The sequence below is a fragment of the Cryptomeria japonica genome, chromosome 5 (assembly GCF_030272615.1).
Source record: "Cryptomeria japonica chromosome 5, Sugi_1.0, whole genome shotgun sequence".
NCBI lineage: Eukaryota > Viridiplantae > Streptophyta > Pinopsida > Cupressales > Cupressaceae > Cryptomeria > Cryptomeria japonica.
The window spans coordinates 479,287,773-479,306,950 of record NC_081409.1 but is presented as its reverse complement, the minus strand read 5'-3'; the positions used below and the strand labels follow the sequence as shown (position 1 = coordinate 479,306,950).

General features: G+C 35.8%; 1 protein-coding gene across 1 annotated transcript in view; it reads left to right on the top strand.

Annotated features, from left to right (window-relative positions):
- LOC131049734 (probable ATP-dependent DNA helicase CHR12) overlaps window positions 1-19,178 on the top strand; it is a 199,935-nt gene that overhangs the window by 119,634 nt on the left and 61,123 nt on the right. The window lies entirely within an intron of this gene.

Here is a 19,178-nt window from a genome sequence, read left to right as displayed (position 1 = left end):
CAAAGTGAAAGTTGAAGCCAAAGTAAAATCTGAAGTAGAAGTATAAGCTAATCTTGCAATCATGAATGAAGAAATCTAAATCTATACATCCAACTGACTTTAGAGAAACAACTCATGAAAGAAGAGTGGGTAGTTGCTGCCAGACTACCCCTTTCTGAAGATGAGTGTGCCAATCTTTCTAACCAAGTCAGGGCAGAAGTTTGAGTTAAAAATTCAACAATATTATTGAAGCAGACAAAGCCCCCCTTAGCAATGGAAGTCTGCATTGTGAGATAGAGGACTACATTGCAGGAGAAGATACAGAAGCTAGGAGCGATGTTTGAGGTATTGAAGAATTGCTAATTTAGTATACTGAGACAAAGAAACAAGGAGAAGGGATTGGATTGGAGAGAAGATAGCTTAGGGTGATATTGTTGGTGTGAACAAAATCTTTTACCTATCTAGTTCACCTAGTAGGTCCTAGTCACGGGTTAAGTTTACTTAGGTCCTAGGAATCTTTCTAGAAGTCTTAGTTGTCTTGATAAAGATCTTATCTTATTTACTTATAGAGTCCAAGGAATTTAATATTTGTTATGTTAGTTGTCTCATGTCATAGGATTAAGACACATGTCATGATCTTGTTTAATCCTATTCCCTTACCTTGCCTCTATAAGGAAGGTACCTTTAGCATTGTAAATCATCTTGTATGTATAATATCATCATATTATTGTATTCTTGATTGGTGGAATAGCATCTTCTGTTGATGCTTCTCTCTCGTCTTGTGGAGATTATTTGTTGTTGCAGATTAATGGTCTTGGGTGCTCACTTAAACATGGTACTAGTGCGTGAGTGTCCATGTGTTTCCAACATATAATAATAGTGTATAGATTATTGAGGTCTTTAAAAGGGTTGAGAGATTTAGACATGTTTGATAGTGCCAAGAGAGCAAAGGAACATATGGATTGAAACTTTTTGAGGAGAAGGTTTTTGGTCACTATACTTGTGTCAAAGACAACTAGCAATGGTGACTCCACTAGCCATGTGGAAAGACAAAAATTGGCTAAATTTAATGGTAATGCATTTGAGGATCTAGTGTGGGATTGCAAGACGTGTGACTATAATTTTGGATAGCCAATGGGTGAACTAATCAAAATCATTGGTTACGTTTACTTCTAGCCACCCTTAGGGGAGTGGCGACAAATGTCAAAACAATTGACAAATGTTCATTGGAGAAGCTATGAGAAGGCTTCAAAAAAGAAGTTAAACTATTTTGAGATGACAATGAAATTGTTGCTGAAATATACAATGCCGTACAAGGGAAAAATGAGAATGTGTAGGCATATAATTGTAGGCTCAAAGAAGTTCTAGGGAATTTGCAGAAGGAATGGTAGATGGATTGAAGAAACATTGATTACAAATGAAAATGAAGGTTGTGCCACTTTCATAACTTGAAGAAGCGTACAATAAGGTGGACATTGAAGGAAAAAGTAAAATGTTCTCACTCTTGCAAAGAAGGAATGAAGTGGATGATGAGTTAGATAAGCAATGGTAGTGAACTAAAAATGTTCAAGCTTTAAGAAGAGACATGCTGTGAATGATGAATGAATTCAAAGGTGACAAGAACAAAGAGCCAAGGACTTATGGTGTACAAATTGTAAGACAAAAAGCCACACCAATGCTAAATGTCCCAAAATGATGTTTTGTGAAATTTGTTAAATGATAGGCTATATAATCAAGGGTGGACTATACAACTTGAAGAATACAAGAATACAAATACTTTTTACCTAGGGGAGCACTCAATCCCACAACTGCACCTTTGAAGCCATAGAACAATAAAGGTACATCTCCAGGCGACTATCATATTAAGAGGAATAGTGTTTCTACACACGAAAATAATAATGAGGGAGGTCAAAGTTGAATACCATATGACTCCAAGTGTTGACCATACAATGTCAAGAATGCAGTGAATGAGGACTTGTGTGGGACTACCCAAGAAATTAGGGTATTACAAGATTACTTTGCGTGATTATGATGACACTAGATGTCCAAAGCGAAAATCCAGCATAAATGTCAACGTGATTGATGTATCGAAGGATGAAAAAGTATTGGCCATTACATGTGCTCAAGCAAAGAATGCCCTATAAACAAAAAAATAAAGACTTTGGTATGAAAAATGACCTAGACCACTCAGATGAACATGTAGGTAACAAACTAATTGGAGCTAGATAAAATTATTGCAAAATAAGTACCTCAAGTCATTGTACTAGTTAAGGTAATTGATTAATTGCATAGCATTCCCAAACATAGTAATGCTATAGCTAATACTATAATTGAGAGGGAATACATGATGCATGCTATCGCCTATTTAGCATTCACAAGTGGGAATAACAAGGACTCAATAATAGAACCTCCATATTTTGGAGAACAAGGGATTGATCCCATTCTTCTTACTATGAATTTGGCTTGAAGACCAATAATACATAGAGATTCTTAGGAAAGATTTGAAAAAAACTATAATTAATAGTGGGTGTGACATGAGTGTACTTCTAAAATATGCTTGTTGAAGTGTAGATTAGTTAACTATTTGGCTTCCAATTTTCTTTTTGGTAAGTGTAGACCAACAAGAAATAGAAGTGCTTAGAGTTCTTATCAACATAAAAAGTAATATTGAAATGCAAGCGTTTCTATTAAATATTGTTGGCATCTCATTATGTAAGAATGCATATGATATAGTTTTGGGTTTGGGGTTGGTTGGTAGCAGTCAAATTTATCCAATTTGGACTTCAGAGAAGGGTCACTAGAGAAGAGTGATTAAGGCTTCATGGAGCTGAACATTTATGGAATCTTGGAACTACATTAGGGTTTTGAAGATGAAAAACATTCTTTAGGGATATCCTCTTAATAGATTATAAGGATTTCTACCTCATTTCTATTGTCCAAGGCATACAAATTTTAGAACAAGGTGCTTAAGTGCACTGAATACACTTCTTAGCGATCTCATCCTTGCAACTGCTTGAAATTAAGGTTGCGATGAGATTTGATGAGAACCATGTCTCTATTATGGAAAAGATTTTATTACAAAGAGATGCGATTCCAACCTTAATGGTGATTTAAGTAATATAATAAAAAGGAATGATAATTAATGTATATCAAGGGATGACTGAGTTGTTGTGACCCTTGTAGTGGGGAGAAGGTATTTAATAAAAGAACAAGCAATGGTTAAAGTGACACCAGAACTTTTCATTGTATCCTTGGAAGAAGATACATGCACCGAGTCCCTACACAATACACAAGTTAGAATATTGTAGAACAATCATAATACAAGTTATAAATGCCTGCCTTACAGAATATTCAAATGGAATGGAGATTTCAAACTGCATCCTCCTGATTAAAAGCAGATACTGTATGTTGTAGGTTTGATGATCACCTTACACAAGGTTATGAAAATAATATACATGCAAGCCATTCTTTCATCTATCCAAAAGACTAGGCAAGGCAAAGATTGCAACTCCTTATTTCTGCAGGAATTCAGACGGATTGGAATAAAGCCCCCAACCAGTAACGGGGATGTCCAAACCAGGAAAAATATCATGGCCTGAACAGTTTATGCAAAATGAATACATGAACTTGTATACATTACACAGCACATGCCCACCTATGGTAAATGCAGACTTTATTAGAGTCAACTTGATAAATGATCACAATCTTTTAACTAACATGATCAAGATAATTCTTCTTCTCTTAAAGGTCAAAATCTAATATCATACATATGAAAGAGCAGCATTTTGGAAACTCCCCGATTGGTTTAATTTCAAAATGTAAGAATAACAAAAATGAAACAAACAAGGTGTGAATTAATTGCATTAAGGTCAAAGAGATATCCATGACATTGTGCAAACATAGGGCCAACGAAATCAGTTTCTTGCAAATATTATTGATGCCATTACAAAATGACCTTGTCCCTTTTCTCAGAAAGATGAGAGAAAACTTGTCTTAAAATTACAAACCTTGCAAAATTTTGATGCCTTGGTTAAGTTGTTCAAATTGATAACTTGTCGTAATATCATAAAAGTGCAGCAAAAGTGAATTGTGTGATAAATTTTCATACAAAGAAAGTTATAAGTTGGGAAGACCAATCCATATCCTTTGAGGAGTCAATTTAACCATCCCAATTTAATATTTGTTTGAGGACAAGCAATCTTGAGGGAAGGGCAGACTGTCATGCCCCTGTCAAAGAATGTACTAGATCACAACATTGTCAGTCTTATTAAATCAAATTGCAGCCTTTAAATTGCATTCCAGATGATTGGCTTAAAAATAGCAGTAGTTTAATTAAGAGTCATTTGATATTAATTAAGGGAAATAATGATTATTAAAATAGATAAAGAAAATACATCAAGACTATGTCACAACATTCGCCAAATTTCATGTATGAAATTCGAAATTTGGCGAATTCCAATAAAATATTAATTTTTCATTCTAATTTGGCCCAAAATTCATACGGAACAAAGTTAAGGCATTTTAAATTGAAATATTCAGCCGTCTGAAACTCAGATTGGAGGAATACACATGAATCTTGGGTAGCATGTCATGCTGGAACAAGGGCTTTTGCCCTAAAAACCCGATGAAAGGTGCCACAAACAATAGCATGATTGTAGGAGACATCGTCATTTTGATGAAAATTGCAGCGAAAAATGCCCAAGGAGTTTTTCGGAACATGATGCCATGTATAGTTGAAGAGATATTAATAATAAATATATTATAAGCCCACGATGAATGGGAAACTCCATTGTAATCTTAAAATATATTTCCTATTTAATATAAAACATTTAATATATTTATTATTTATATTTTAATAAATTAAAAAATTAAAATTTTAAACACATTTATATTATATTTTAAATTTTTTTTATTATAGTGTATTAAAAAATTCATAATATAGTTTTTTTTTAATAATTTTAATTTAATAAATGTAAAATAATTATATTAATTATTTAATTTAATATAATATTATTTTTTCTTAATAAATAATAAATTTCATCATTTTATTTCAAATATATTTTATTTTAAAATATTGTTTCAAGTATATTTAAAAATGTTAAATTATTTTTACAATTTAATGAATTTATTATTTATACATTTTAAAAATTTAAATTTATATAGATGAATTTTATGTCAAATTTTTTACCTTGCCGAACTTCATTCAATTTTTATTGTTGTCGAATTCGAGCCTTGGCAGCAAAAATTTCCTAGAATAAAAAATAATTTAATTAATTAAGGGTCAAGAGTTGTGACTCTAATGAAAAAGCATGACTTCTCCCTAATATTGGAAGATATAAAAGGTTGAAGAATCCATTTGAAATGGGCATCCAGGAAAGATCAACCATCTCTCAAGACAATACAAGTTACAAAGTTAGAAATTCACACACACGCACATGCACACGCACACGCATGCACACGCACACATGCACAGACATGCACTTGCATGCACACACACACACTTGCATGCACACACACACACACGTGCACGTGCACACACATGCACACACACACGCATGCGCACATGCACACACGCACACACACACACATGCAAACGCACACACACACACATGCACATACATGCACGTGCACATACACACATATCAAACAATAGGTACATAGGTACACAACTAGCAGAATTGTGGTATGAATATAATGCATTATCATATGATTTAAATAACTCATTATATGTCTTCATTTGATAAGAAATATGAATGTGTGCAGAGATTCTAGGGCTTCTAATGTATGATTAATAATAGGAATGTATGATTAATGTGGATGGTATTCATTTAAGCTTATAGCCAATCCACCATCCCATTATGGAGAGGAGGTAGGACATACAAGGAGGGCAAGTAGTAAAAAGGTCCATTCAAGTACTGGTAACCCCGAATGGGGTTGGTATGATCTCACAAGTGCTTATAGTGTGGATGGAATGTTGGGAAAAGCCCTATAGGAATCTCATGTACATTGAGTATTATAATGATGAGTAGAATTCACTTTGGAATATTGTTGAAATATATGTTTATTTTTCTATTGATGGCTAACTTGGTTGTAGGATCTAAATCAAGGCATTAATGTTGGCTTCAATTAGGAATTCTAGGGCAAATTAAGTCTTTATAGGGGACATTGCACAAAATTATCGAACACTTCCCCTGATGTTACCTGGTGTTTGACGTTTTCACACATCGTGCCATTGCAAACAGGGACCCCCACTTTTTGCTCGTAGGTTAGTTCCTTTGCTTAGTTTGCTTTGCTTGGCAGTAGTTTGTTTAGTTATTAACCTCTTGCTTGTTAGGGGATGCAGTGCCTTTGTCGTCAGGATGTGATCAAGTCAAGCGGTCTAGCAACAACCAAGTCCCCCTCTAGATTAGGTTGAGGTCATTATAGATTTCAAATATTAAGTAATAGATCAAGGTCAAGATGATCACCGAATGATGCTTCATAGTGTGACCTTCAAGTCAGGTCAAGGTGAGTCTTAAGTGTGATGAGCAATCAAGTGAGCAAATGGACACCCTTAGGTTATAGAACATAGAAGCAAGGAACGATAAAAAAATGAAGATGAATCAAGGTCTTAGCAATGAGATGGAAAGAAAGCACCAAGTCAACCCTACGATGAAGTCATTGTACACTAGGTGAAATCAGTGAGTGATGAGGTCAGACTGAATTATCCATGAGTTGCCAAAATCCACGACTTTGAAGGTCTCGGTGATAATGTTAAATGAAAGTGGCAATGATTGAGTTTACCCCTTGCATCCTCCAGGTTTGCAATTGAAGACGTTGAAATGATCAACTTAGATAGGCAACAAAGTGATCAACTTGAAGTGCAAGTCATTGACTTTTATCCTTGGGTTGCTCAAATCCATGACCTTGATGAAGTTTATCCTGGGGTTGCTCAAATCCATGACCTTGATGAAGTTTATTCTTGGGTTGCTCAAATTCTCGACCTAGATGACTGTTGTCCTTGAGTTGCTCAAATCCACGACCTTAATGAAGTTTATCCTTGAGTTGCTGAAATCCATGACCTCAATGAGGTTTATCCTCGAGTTGCTCAAATCCACGACCATGAGATCCAAATTGTTCCGGTGCGTGAGAAAATCAATACAAACACCTTTCTCACAAACAAAGGTTCCCACTAAGAAACCTAAACTAGGTAAACCGACTAACCAAAGCAAACTAAGACTAAAGCAAACTTATCTAAACTAAACCTGAGCCACCTAAGAATCTTGGGTTAAATGACTTAAGGAAAACTAATAACCTGGCTCAGCAAAACCAGTAAACAAAATTAAAATGTACTCTAAGCTATACTAAACTATATACAAGACTTGCATAGCGAACACGACTTAAAAGAGCAACATATATACAAGACCTCACATGATTTCTCAGAATGTGCAACAAGAGTATGACAACAACGATGGTTCGAAGATGTGCAAATCTTTAAACTCGAAGAAGTAGGCTCTCACAATACATCTCTCATAGTCAAGCAACACCTCACGCAAGATTGCCAATTATGGAAATTCATCGAGTCCTTCGTCAATCCAAATGCAGGTTGTTTTCCCAAAACCCCCATAATCAAAATCATAACTTTAGAAACTTAGATTAAGGAAAGAAACAACCTGATACTGTTCGTTCTCAAATAGAAACTCTTGCTCGCCATCCACCATCACTTAATAGGAAGAGAGATCATCAGTCGCCCTAGGAGGTCGCCATTGGTGATGTATCATTCCACTTGCATCGATCACATGTTGATTTTCACTTGTATGTTCTTCCTGAGTCCTTAGGAATGGACCTAGTGCAACCTTGAATTGTTCTTCACTTGTAATGTCCCCTTTCTAGGTGACAGGAGATGAGCAGAGGTTTGATCTATCACTCGAGTTCCTGTAGGTCAACCAGTTGGTTAGGGGACTCATTCTGAGGGGCATAGAGTTTTGCAAGGGCTCTGTGAGCTATTTTGAGCGTTTACATGACAGTTCCTACTTTTTAGGGAAGTCTCCTATTTTTTAGGGAGAACTGGTAGTTGACTAGATGACCAACCAGGGGACCATAGAGCTTTTTGAGCTGTTTTCGGAGTTTGGAGTGAGGTTCCTATTTTTTAGGGCAAGTTCCTATTTTTTAGGGGGAACTGCCAGTTAGCCTGGAGGACTTAGGTGGCATCAGTGACCATAGTGCTTCAGGCAAAATTCAAATCTGAGTCTCGGATTGCATTTTATGAGTAAATAAGAAATCATTTTTTTCCAAGTTATGGATTTAAATAAATTATATTAAAGTTGTGTAATAGAAAGCGGAAAACATTATAATAATAAAATATAATGCCTAAGGGGTTGATTTTTAAAGGTAGACTTGTATTTTATTAAAAATAATAAGTTGAAAATATGGAAACCCTAAAAGTGATGCCTAGGGTTTGGAGCCTTTTAAAAAGGCATTTTGAGATCATTTTGGATCATCCTTGGTTATTTTTATTCATTACAAATTGAGGTAGAGCTCTGGTCATAGAGATTGCAGCAGCATTTCTCTTCAAGAATGAAAACTTTTGAAGAATTTTCAGGTTGGACGATACCCCAGCCCGCTTGTGGAAGAAGTTACATTGATTTATCAGCTTTTTGAGAAGATTGGTGGTTGAATTTGTTTTGATAATTCATATTGGTAAGTAAGGGGGCAGAAATCTTATTCAAAAGATACAGATCAGATTTGTTGCAATTGAATTGGGGTTTCTTAGACCGTTCATGCCAGCCATACCTCCCTAGACGCCCACGTGGCACCTGCAGCAGCAATCTTCAGTATTTAGGGTTGGAAAATAGTTGGAATCTCATTGTTAGTAGCAGCAAATAATTAAATAAAGGTTTCTACAGTATCTGCAAGGTATACATGAGTGGAATCAGCAAAACATTGAGGAATTTTGCTCAATTTGGGCACCTTGCCCGTCGACTTGGAGGAATTTGCTTGTGATCTACCTGTTATTGCAATAAAAGTCTTTGATAATTATAGTAATAGCAAATAAATAGCATTGGAGCCATTGTCTTCGCTTGGAAGCTCCTGTATTGCTCAATTCGTTAGTTTTGGCAATAAATAAGCCCTTCCCAAGTCAGCGAGGACTCTTGGTATGCCACTTCTGATTTGGATGTTATAAATTGTTCAAATTTTGGTTTTGGCGTTTGCTGCAACAAAAATCAGAAGTCTGCAATTTATCATCAGTCCATTGTTAGTTTATGTTTGCATTCAAATTCCATATTGTATTGGTAAACAACAAAAAATCAATAAATCAATCACCTGTTTGCTTATGCTGGACAAAGACTATCATTCAAACCTAAACTCAGAATTCAGGGCAGAAATAGAGCTGGGGATCTTACACCATTCTTCACTTTTGTTGTGACAATAGGTTCACCATCTTGCATAAACCATGCATCCTTTTGAAACTCCATAAGCATATCTTTGAAAATGAGAGTTTCCTTGAGTGATTGATCTTCAAATTTCTTGTAGTGGTTGCTCAAATGCTGACATTGATGGTAGCACCACCTCAAAGTACCCGTCACTCTCTAGCTCCATTTGTTCATCTTCAAGGGTGCTTGAAAGTTCTGCCTTTAGGATGACTTGAAATTCTTCATTTGATTCTTGTTGTTGTAAGGATGATTGCCTATTTGAATCATCATCAAGGATTACTTCTTCTTGGAGTGTATTGCAGCCACTTGTTCTTGAAACAGTGAGGTATCGAATGTGTAATAATCTTTCAAGTCACCTATGCTTTCGGCTACATTTTCCTTCATAATCTCTTGATGATCCTCTTCGCAAGTGCCCATGGTTTGTAGTACTTCATGCCTTGATGTTACCAAGCATTGATCTTCACTTGCCACCCTCTTGCTAACTTGAGCATTTTCAATTGTTTCTTTAACTTCAACTCTAACGCCTTCTTCCTTGGACACAAGGTTACCCTCAATTGTGTCGTCTTGAGTACTTGTCTCATTCGTACTATCTTCTTGCAATTCGTCCAATAATGCTTTAGGAGGTTGAAGTTGTTGATGGATCATGCCCCTTACAACAATTCATTTGTCTTGGAACGACGTCGGTAGTGACTCCTCTTGTACTTCTTCCATGAGATCTTTTAGCGCCCCTTTGAATTGTTCTTCATATTTAGATTCTTTTGTGATAACTTGAAATTCCTCATTCAGCACGTCCATATGATTGTTTTCTCCTTCAAGGCTGCTATTTGAAACTTCTTGCAATTCATTCTCAAGGATCTCCTTTTGTAGCTTGGACAAGTATTCCTCAAGGAATTCCTCTTCTTGCTTGATTGTTGTATCAACACTATGATCATCACTTATCGCTACTTCTTTAGCTTGAACATTCTCTTCCTCACTACATCCTTCCTTGCACACAAGGTACTCAAATTTGTCTTCCACAATAGCAGATTGACTGTCAAGCTGAATTGTACTACCTTCATTGCATGATGATGTTGCATTGTATTCTTCTTTTGTTCTTCTATATTCATCAGCTGCAAGATATGCACTCCAAGATTTATCCATGATACACTTGTCCTTGGATAGGATCAACAATCCGAATTGGCATCTGGCTTGATTGATAGTTTCTTTGCACAATAAGCAAGTGAATTCGGAGTGGGGCGCATTATGAATCCTGCACCATAATGGTAGCAATGTGCTTTCTAGGCATATTTCACCTTTAAGACCAAGCTGATTTTCGATCATCCCTATGAATCTTGAAAAAGGATCATTGCTCTCTGGGACATTGAAATTGCTTGATTCCACCTCTGGCTTGGGAACATCCCAAAAGAAGATTTTCCCTTGTAGTGCTAACTCCATTCTTGATAGGATGTTAAGCAATGTATTTCATCGTGCTCGGTTGTCTCATGAATCCTACTCTGTCTTGGCATTGTAAACTCTAACAAGCTACGTGGGTGTAGCTACACATTCAAAGTCCACCAAAGTTGAAAGATATCAACTTGCTGAGGATCTTGGCGATGCTGTTGCCCTTCCATTGAGAAATCTTTTCTTTTTGAATTTTATGTTTTTTTTTTTGGTATTTTTGGAATTTTTCACTTTCTTTTTTGGATTTTTGAATTATGAGATATCTAACAAATCTCAAATGTAGCTTTAAAGCTCAACTAGTTCCAGCCAGCGGTAACTTGTTCGTAGGGTTGACTTGGTGCATCTGTTCTCTTCATCATCACTTAGATCTTGAATCATCTTGATCAATCGCCTCATCTCAAATTGATTATCACCTCTATGCTCCAACCTAAGGGTGTCCAATTGCTCACTTGACTGCTCATCTCATCTAGGACTCACCTTACTTGACCTAGAGGCTACACTGTGAAGCATGCCTTAATGACCATCTTGACCTCTATTCATTACTTAAGCACTGGGAGTCGCAAAGACTCCAGAACTAGTCTAGAGGGGGACCTAACTGCTGCTAGATGGCCTGACTTGATCACATCTTGAAGACAAAGGCATTGCTGCCCCTCACAAGCAAGAGGTTAATAACTCAAGTAACTATTGCCAAACCAAACAACTAAGCTAAAACAACTATGCTAGAAAGTGAAGAAGTGGGGGTCCTGTTGTGACGTTTTCACACATCACTCCATTGAAAATGGGGACCCCCTTTTTTTGCTTTTTAGGTTCCGGTTTTGGTGTCTTAGCATTTTGTCTCCGTTTTCTCGTCTTTGCAAATGAGTCAGGGTTTCAAAATTTGGAGGAGTCACGAGAGTTAGAAAAGTGTAGCAATGGTCAAAAGAGTGTGTTGATACTATGGATGTGCTTAGGTAGGTTGCAGGAGTAAAATCACAATTTCTCAGGGTCAATTCAGACAACTTGCTTTTTTTAAGAAATTTGTTTTTTTACTTTTTTTCTAAATTTAGAAAGTTTTGTTTTTTGCATTTTGGGGCCAATCCGAGAACCTAATTATGGTTTTCTTTTTTTCTAAAAGTAGAAAGTTGCTTTTTGCTTTTTTCGGGGTCATGGATGGTTTCTGGGTCAGGAGAAGCCTCAAGTTGGAAGAATTTATCCAGAGTAAAGAAATTATGAAATGGCTTTCGAATCCAGAAGTTGTATCCTAAAAGGCTGGTTGAAAATCATATGTAAATGGTTAATTCTAGAATCAAAATGAAGAATTTCTTTGTTTAAATCATAGAGATCGCTTGGAAAGAACAAAGTTTTCAATTGAAGACCAAGCCATATGCAAAGTCCACCCTCTCTATGCTAAATTATACGTGGGCATATTCAAAGTCTGCCCTCTCTAGGTGGGCAATCATATGTTTGCACATGCAAAGTCTGCCCAAGCATGATTGAAAACTTCTTTGGCCATGTGCAAAGTCCGCTCAAGGAGTGGGTATGAAAAGGGATTAAGTGTTGGGAGGAGGATAAGAAAAACTCTTAAGTGTTGGCAAAATCATGAAATCTTCCTCAGCAACAAGACAAGTCCGCCTTAGGCACATATAAATATTTCCAAATGATGGCAAAGTCTGCCTTACCTCATGAGCAAAGTTCCCTGTCAACCAGCATAGTCCGCCCCAAGGCATGAAAAAGTTCCTCATGACTATGCAAAGTCCGCTGTAGGAGTGGATGAAAAATGAAAGAAAATCAGAAAATGGTTAAGGGTGAGCACTTGGACAAGGAAAAGAGTCAAAATTTTTGAGACATGGGAAAGTTTTCCTTGTGAGAAAACAAAGTCCGCCCCTCCCCTTGGCAAACATTCCTGGCACACACCTCAAGTCTGCCCATGCCATGGCCAAAACCTCCTTAATCACTTGCAAAGTCTGCCCTAGGAGGCAAATGTTTTGGCAAGTTGAAAAAGTTAATAAAGCAAGGAGGAAAACAAAAAGACAAATCGCCCAACTTGAGGATTTCAGAAAAAGAGTTGAAATTTTATTTGATTAAAACACAAAAGCTAGGCATGAGAATTTGCCTAAGCCATGAAAGGGAAAAATCTGAACATAGCAAAGTATTGGAAAAAGGAAAAAAACAATTAAAGCAAGAATTCGCTTAGGTTTGAAAAGTGTTGAAGAACTTGAAAAAGAAATAAAGCAAGAGTTTGCCTAAGAGAAGGAAAAGAGGAATTGCCAATAAGTTTTAAAACTCTTTAAAACATGAAAAAAACAAGGCAAGAGGAATTCAAACTCTTCCAAGAAATTTTTCCAGGTTGTGAAGTTGATTGTTAGAGTGAAATCGCAGGTGCAAGATAATTTCAATGATGAAATCAGACAAAGTTGAAGGATTGCTTCAATATTTTCCAGGTCTAGAAACATTCTCAAAGCAGATTTTCGAAATCACAGTCCTTCAAAATTCTTTTCTTAGTCTGAATTTCTGATTCTCAGACCTGCACATGGATTTCCTTCACAATTTTTTTTTAATTTCATTAGGGAAAGCATTTTGCTTTTTGTGCTTTTTTAAATTTTGAAGAAAGAAAATTTAAAAATCAGACTTAATTCCATGATTTCAAGAGTTTTTCTAAGTCTGATTTTAAATTTCAGAACGTAACTAAGCCTGATTTTCATTTCTAAGGTTTGCAATCAGACATTAATTCCAAGTTTTTTCTACTTCTGATTTTCGTTTTTCAGACTTAGTCTGATTTGAAGAATTCAATCAGAAAATCAGAGTTAAGTTCTAATCATCTTGAATTTCCTTCGGAAATCCAAGAGTAAGGTATCAACTGTAATGTCCCTATTTCCGACCCTTCTTGAACATTATCTATTTTCTAGGGATTGGCCTATCAGCAAGGTCCCGTAGGCCAATGAGATGGATAAGGAACTCATTCAGGGGTTGCAGATTCACATAGGACATCTTCTCACTGCATTTCGAGAGTTTATTTGACATTTCCAAGGGTCAGAGACAACCTCCTAAATTTTAGGAGGGTCTCCCATTTTTTAGGAGGGGGCCTAATTTTGTGGAGGAGATTGGCATAAGGTTCTGTGATCCGTTTTGGATGTTTGGAGATAGTTTCCCAGATTTTAGGGAGATCCCATTTTTTAGGGAGGGACTGACAGTTCACCCGGAGATCACCAGGAGCCTATAGAGCATAGCAGCCGCAGGAGACCCTATGAGCATTTTTCAGTTGTTCGAGGATTCTCTCCTATTTTTTAGGATGTCAGGAAGATTGGTAGAGAGGCAGTGGAGCGAATTTTAATTGTCAAAGGCAGTTCCTTAGTCTTTGGAGAGGATCCCTATTTTCTAGGAAGGGACTAGCAATTGGTCTGCCTCATTTAGTCAGCACCTTAGTATCAGTGGCAACTTCAATTTTCAATTGGAATGGCCAATCGCTGGTTTCAGAATAAGAGGCTGAAAATTAAGGTGACGACTTTAATAAATAAATAATCATAATAAAGTATTGGTTTAATAAAGTTACTTTATATAATTTTAATAATGTAACTAATAAGGGGACCACCATGGGTCATGATACCTAGGGAGGCTCAAATAAGTTTTTTTAAAAAAAACTTAATAAAAATAAAAGAGGACTTTGAGAAAGTTTGATTAGCAAGGAGGGAAAATAAAATGAGTTTTGGAGGGAAAAATAAAGTGAGCCTTTGGAGTGAGAATAAAAGTAACTTTTGAGGGTTCATTTCATTCATTCTTTAAGTCTGATTTTGGAGAACAGCAGCAGCTTGGAAAAGTTTCTTCTCAGATCTGTTGTGGAGGACGGAATCCCTTCACAATTCAGTGGCCTACAGAGGTGAAAGACACTCTAAGGGTCATAAATATCCATTTTTTTACAGGTTATCAGCATTTTGGAGGACATTTGCAGGCATCACAGGGTTTCTATTTGAGATGGTGTTGCAGACTTGAAGGCATTAATTCAGATCGGGGTCTCTTTTCAGCATATATCAGCATTACTTTAATTTCCCCAGCTGGCCGTACCATCTAATGATCATTTCCAGCCAAACCCTAGCTGGAAACTAGGGCTTTCAGGCCTCTTTGTGGCAGAACAGACTTAGGAATCAGACTATAAACTGGATCATACTTAATGGAGGTGTTCTATGGTGTTTCCACAAACCATTGGTGATTTATTTGCTGACCCAGATTTTGTATCAGACCTATGTTTGCTGTTAGCGGTGTGTAACCAGCCCTCTTGTCAAATAAATATAAAAAAATTGTTATTGCTTACTATTGTATTTGCTCCTTTCATTTCCAGCAATCATATCTCTTTATTGCATTCTTTTCCAATTCGCAAACAATGCAAAACTCAAAAAATCAAGAAATAACTTTCAAAAAGAAAAAAGTCAAATTCGCATCAGCCAACCGGGGGTGGAATACTACATCAACACTTCTTAATAATGGAGAATCAAATCTGCAATGCAAGCTAAGGTGGCATCCTAGTCATCAATCAACCAATCCAAGGGTTCCATGTCAAACATGTCCAAGTGCAATGAACCAAACTCAATAAGTGAAAGATATTAAATGGCTCCTATTTTCTCATTGGTTGTCCAAAGCATTGTAATTTTTTCATTGGTCCAATTTGGATAACTTTGCTAGTTTGCCCTAATTAGGTTTTTTGTTTAATCTTGGCCGTTGATCTTGGATCAATCTTGGCCATTGCTTTGTAATGGGGTGTCTATGTAAACCCTCCCCTCATTTTTGAAGGGAAAGTTGTTTTGAGAAATTGTTGTAGTGATACTACTTAAGTGCTAAGATATTATTCATTGTTCAATTGTTGGTGAATTTTGTCTACTTTTGCAAGTTAGCATGGTTTCTTGGCTTTCAATAGAGTAGATTCTAGCAATATCACATCAAACCATTGAGTCTATCCATGAATAAAGTCAAGACCTGACAGTATAAACCTTGGAGTCATTTTGTATGATCACATAACTCAGCATTCAAGATGATTTTGTTCAAGAGAGGATAAAACACTTGGTATTTTATTCTTTGTATGAAGTGCATAAAAAACACATCAACACCTAGCATGTTTTATTTTGTTCTCTGCTTGTCATCTAGGAAACTGAATTTTGGTTTGGGCTGGATGATGTAGTTAGTCTATTTTGAACAGCTTAATTTGTTATTTTTTGTTTAGCTCACTTTTGTCATGAGATCATTGTGAGTGTTTGCCAATTCATGTGGTCTAATTAGCAACCATTAGCCACTTGACATATGTTTCTCATAGTCAAGGAAGGGATTTTGATCCTTGAATGGTCCTCTCTGATCTACTGTAATTTTTAATTTGTAACTAAACACCACTTCTGATAAAATATTTAATCTGTTATACTTGTAGAATCATTCTGGTATGTAGTGTGTACTTTAGTTTGTGTACGTTATTGCAATTGGTAGTGTAAATATATAGCAGTAAACCATTGTTGGCTACCATGGTATATAGGCTCTACGATAGGATGCAAAATGGAAATTCACAAACATTTTGACATGCAATGATAGCTACATTCCAAATGCGATATGATTTGGTGTCCGTCACTCCCAATCTGCAGAGAGAATATCCATTGAGAGAGCACAGTAACATAATTTTTTTTTTGAGAAACAATAATGAAGATGAGGTTGAGAAAGGGAATCGAGAATGACAAAAATGAGTCTGATCAATTCGTTGAATATCTTTGCTAGCTGTACATATTTCAATTTTCGTCCTTGGAAAACAACCAAATATGCAGGTGAGTATGGTCATATCTTGTTGATATCCATTGTTATGGGTGTTCTAAGAATGTGGCTTTTTTTTATATGCTTCGTAGATTTTGTGCAACATTCCTTGACGTTAAATGAGATTGGCATGCAAAATTATTAACAATGGGGTGGAAGTTATGTTTTGTTTGTTTGTTTTCTTCTTTCATGTTTTTGGCCTTCCTGTTTTGACTAGTCGTATGATGAAAACACTTTTCTTTTGATGAATTCAGGAGGTGATTACTGGAATTTGATAGAATTTTCCTTGTTGCAAACATAAAAAAAGGGCATGAGATATCAATACTGCAAAAATGATAGGGAAGAGGGAATTCTCCCTTAGTACTGTTTGAAAAGAATACTGGGGAATGTTACAATGTCTGATTAAGTTGAATATGTGACTTAGAGGCTAAGTTTATTAAACTGGGTTTTGGCTAGGGATTTCTCTTCTATAAACCAGAATGACAAATAAAATATAATTACATGTGATGAAGAGTGATTTAGAAAGCTGTAGTTGAAGCAAATTTATAGGATGCTTATAGTAACTGTTTATAGATCTATAGGTGTTATGTTTTAATATTAGCAATGAGGTGAATATACAACACTATAGCTGTTCTGTTTACAGTCTGGCATGCAAATCTTTTTTCCTTTCTATCCACAGGAAACATTATTCTTTCTGTTTTTGACATTATACAACATCTCTGTTGTGGACAGTTTCTGATTAAAGAGATTTGCCCTATCTTTGTTTTGGTTTTTAAGTGGACATTCTTGTTTTGGGGATATCATATGTTCATAAATGTGTACCTATCTAACACTGCTATTCATAAGTGTCATCATTTTTGTTGTTCCTTAACGCTCAACCAAAAACTCAACTAAAGACAGGGATATCATATGTTTATAAATGTGTACCCATCTAACATTGCTATTCATAAGTGTCATCATTTTTGTAGTTCCTTAACACTCAATCAAAAACTCAACTAATGACACAACACTAAACTCCAAATTTTGACCACATTCACCTTACTAACTCGCAAAAGTTTTGTTTCCAAATTATGTACTTTGTGAAAACATAGCAACAAATGATCTTACAATCAATAGCTCACCTAATAAATTTTGTTTAGATAATCAATTATTTTGGTAGATTGTGGCTGGATATGTACATGGAGCTGTAAGGGTCCAAGCAGAACGATCTTCGAGTGAATGAGGAAATCCACCATGAAAGTATGAACTCTATACTTATGAGGTACATTGTTACCACATACTAGAAGATCCTTAGATGCACTATAGGAAGTGGGCTAGGCAGCCTTACAAATTTTATAAAAGAATCATTTAGGATGTATTTTCCTCGAATGAAGAAATGATATTTGTGTGTGTGTGTGTGTATACATACATATATATACACATACATACATTATATACACATATTATACTTACACTACATACATACATATACACTTTTGAAGAAATGATATTTGTGTGTGTGTGTATATACATACATATATATACACATACATACATTATATACAGATATTATACTTACACTACATACATACATATACACTTTTATGTCCCCATCTTTAACCTAGAAAGTTAACCAACAATAAACAATTATGTGATCAAGGGTGGCAGCCTTGAATAGCATCTTCAATTAGCTAGGAGTTGGAAGATAACAATTTGTAGATAATACTAATAGTTAGTTGCATATTTATATCAATTATAACATAGAAACATTGTGGAAAATTGTCTTATTCCATTAGACTTCATGATTTTCCTATCAGGTCTCAAAGAGAAGCACAATAGATCAAGATGTAATGAAGACAAGCAACTCGATATGTTATCCATCCATCAAGGGAGAAAGGCTTCATGAGCATGCAACACACCAAGTACATAATGTCAAATATGATCCATACTGAAGCAGTAATCAGAATATGATACAAAAGTAGTGATGAAGATCTCTTATATAAATCCCTCTTCACTGTGAAGGCAGCTCATTTCAATGACATACCGATCACATAAGGAGATCACTTCATAGCATCTATCCATTGATCATATATGAATCCTTATCACACGAAGATAAATAACAGTTAGCAAGCATTTCGAGATTATCTCAGTGATCATTTGCAAGAGGTATTGATTAAGAAGTTCAACCATTTTTGAAACTCAATTATCATTGATAAAGAGATATTATCAGATTAAGGAAGTATGCCAAGAGATGAAGTACATATTGATATCTGTATTACAGATCGATCATGCATGAAACAAGGATGTGAGCAATTGATGAAGAAACCATGGGGTCAATTTGATCAAGAGACATGATCGTGGCATAAGAAGGAACGATTAATACAAGATTGGTGATTTCAAACAGTAGCTAACAGCATCGATTGAGACGATTATGAACACATAATGATAGCGATCAGACAAAGCATGGAGATGGTGCAATTAAGGATGACTAAGTTAACTGTAATTAATTAGAGAAAGGGGTGCGAGTGCATTAAGAGAATCCATGTTATGAAGAGGTGTGATCTAGTTATGAGGAAACATGATTAATAAAGGACATATCTCTTTGAATGC